Raw genomic sequence first — 3,082 nt, 5'->3', positions numbered from 1 at the left:
TGTAGTGAGGATGATGAAGCTTATTATTATACCAACTTTCTGCAGCAAAAAAATGATGATATTTGGCTTCTTCTATTTGCATAGTGAGCTGATGTAAACTGGGATTATCTGGGGAGAAATCCAGTAGACATGTTACCTCTAATGGAGAGAAACATCAGAGAACAAAAAATTTATACATTGACTTGCTTATTTTACTGATGTAGCAAATTTGAGCTTAACTGAACTTTCAAGCTCATTTGACAGACTTAAATTACAAAATGGGAATGGAATCTCTCCAACACATGGACATGTGCTTTGGCACTGCACTCAGGGATTGATCAACAGTGAATTCTTGTGAAGTTTCTTTTGGGCATTGTAAATGCTCTTTTCATGACTAGCCTTCCACTTTTACTCTACTGTAGATTTTCTGCTTTGTATAGATCTGTTTGCTTTTATTCTTGTATCTTATACTGATGTACCAGAGTTTTTCTGACTCTTGAAACTTTTCTTGATGAAAAGGTACAAGACATAAATGTCAAAGGTAGGTTTTGAACATCACTATGAAGAAAATAGATTTGGGACTTTGCCTGTATTTCTGGCTGATATTCACTACTGAGCATTTTATATTGATGCATAAATACAACAATGCAGGAAATATCTATTCTTGTGATACATACCAAACTATTAGGGTGACGGAAGTGATGTGTGACCTACCCTCCTTCCCTATATTTCACAAACTTAGATTAAGAATATCACTATCATTAATGCTTCAGTGTGAATATCCTTTATTGAAAACATTTGAATGTGGAGATGATCAACCATATTAAACAATGCTGTCACCGTATAATGGGCAATATACTGCACCATAAACTTGGTGATTTTGTGTTTGTAATCTAGTTTGAAGGGTTTGATGGCAGTTATTTGTGTGTGTCAGAGTAGAGAGGGGGTTCCTTTCAGAGTGATAGGAGGTGGGTTGGATACAAGCGGCCAATATTGGAAGAAAAGGAGAGGAATATCACTGAGATTTACCACTCCATTATTTTTAAATTTTAAATGTTCTTGAGGATTGCAATTATCACCATTTTTTTGTACTTGGCAACAGCACAAGTGATTGGGAAAACATTGGAATAAGCTTAATTAACACCTTTTGATACGTAGCACGTGTGAAAGACAAATGGAATTAATGAAAATCTGTAATCATGTATTTACTGGAATCCTGGAGTTTTAATTTTGAACTTTTCCCATCCTCAACTACATTGTAAATTTGATAAATGTGTAATCACTTAGTGCTTAATATTCCTGGGGCAGGGTTTTAAGGCCCTGCTGTGGCGTGTCTTCCGCCAGCGATGCGGCGAGCCATTTAAATCTCTATTCAGTTCGGCAGGACTGTAATATCCTATCGGGTGGGAGGGGCTGTAAAATCCTGGCCCAAGTCTCATTGTACGTACATTTTAAAAATGAAATTACTAGTTTTATAATGAACACCTACCAGTACAAGTCCTCCGGTATCTCTCCTGCTAAGCTGTTTGGTAATGAAAGGACTTTGCAATGCATGATTCTGCTGTTAAACTGGGGGCATGTTGGAGGTGGCCTTCGTCTTTAAGGGCTCAGTTGCTGTTTGGTAAGGATAGTTTGCAGATCAAAAGTAAGTTGTGTATTTCCAGCACCATATCAGAATGAAACAATATGAACATCTGGATCTCGCATTCTCTCATATTTTTAACACTTGTAAATGCGACTTTTGAAATGAGGCAGATGCTCTCTCAACTTTTATACATGTATATATTTATTGTTTGAATTTGTATTGGAGTTCTACAAAGTTGGTTTTATATTACTTAAATGTTAATTCTAAAAATAAAGTTTTTAGTTTGTTTGGCAATGATAGACTTTTATTCTCACCGTGTTGTGGAATTACATGATGCTAATAATGATATTTAGAGTCATAGCATAATTTACAACCCAGAAAGAGGCCATTCAGTCCATCAAGTCCATGCTGTCTCCCTGTGAAGCAGTCCAGTCATTCCTGCTCCCCCGCTCAATCACCGTAGCCCTACAGGTATGTTTCCGTCAAGTGCCCATCCAATTTCTTTTTGAAATCATTGATTGTTCCTGCCTTCACCACACTCATGGACAGCAAGTTCCGGGTCATTATCACTCGCAGTATAAAATAAGTTCTTCCTCACATTCCCCCTGTATCTCCTGCCCAATACTTTAAATCTGTGCCCCTTAGTCCTTGTACTATCAGCTAATGGGAATAATATTTCCTTGTCTACCTTATCCAAACCTGTTATCTTCTACACATCTATCAAATTTCTCCTCAATCATTTTTGCTGCAAGGAGATCAACCCCAGCTTTTCCAGCTTAACTTTGTAACTGAAATCCTCCATCCTCCTCTGCTTCCTCTCAAGGACCCTCGCATTCTTCCTGAAGTATGATGACCAGAATTGGTTGCAATACTCTAGGTGTGACTCAACCAGAGCTTTATAAAGGTTCAGCCGAGCTTCCCTGCTTTTGTACTCAATGCCTCTATTCATGAAGCCCAAGATCCCATATGCTTTGCTAACCATTCTCTCAATATGTCCTGCAACCTTCAAAGAATGATGCACATGCAGCTTTAAGGTCCCTCTGTTCCTGCACACTTGTTTGAACTGTGTCATTAAGTCTATATTGCCTCTCCCTATCCCTTCTGTCAAAATGCATCACCTCACACTTCTCTATATTAAATTCCATCTCCTGCTTGGCCTATCCACTCTGACAGTCTATCAATGTCATGTTGAGGCAATTCATATCATCCTCACTGTTTGCTACTCCTCCAAGTTTGATATCATCGTCAAATTTTGAAATTCTACTCCATTCCAAGATCCAAGTCATTCATATATACCAAAAAAAGCACTTGCATTTGGAGTAAACCACCATCTACTATCTTGAATCAGAAAAATAACCATTTACCACGACTTGCTGTTTTCTGTCCTTAAGACAACTTTTTACCTGATTGGACACTGACTGTCCTATTCTTTGTGCCTCAATTTTGTTAACCAGCTTGTTATGCAGCATTTTAAGAAAGTATTTGACAACATCCAGTATTTGACAACATCCAGTATTT

The sequence above is a fragment of the Cetorhinus maximus genome, chromosome 25 (genome assembly GCF_964194155.1).
Source record: "Cetorhinus maximus chromosome 25, sCetMax3.hap1.1, whole genome shotgun sequence".
In the NCBI taxonomy this organism is placed as follows: domain Eukaryota; kingdom Metazoa; phylum Chordata; class Chondrichthyes; order Lamniformes; family Cetorhinidae; genus Cetorhinus; species Cetorhinus maximus.
The sequence above is the reverse complement of the archived record's forward strand: the minus strand, read 5'-3'. Positions refer to the sequence as shown.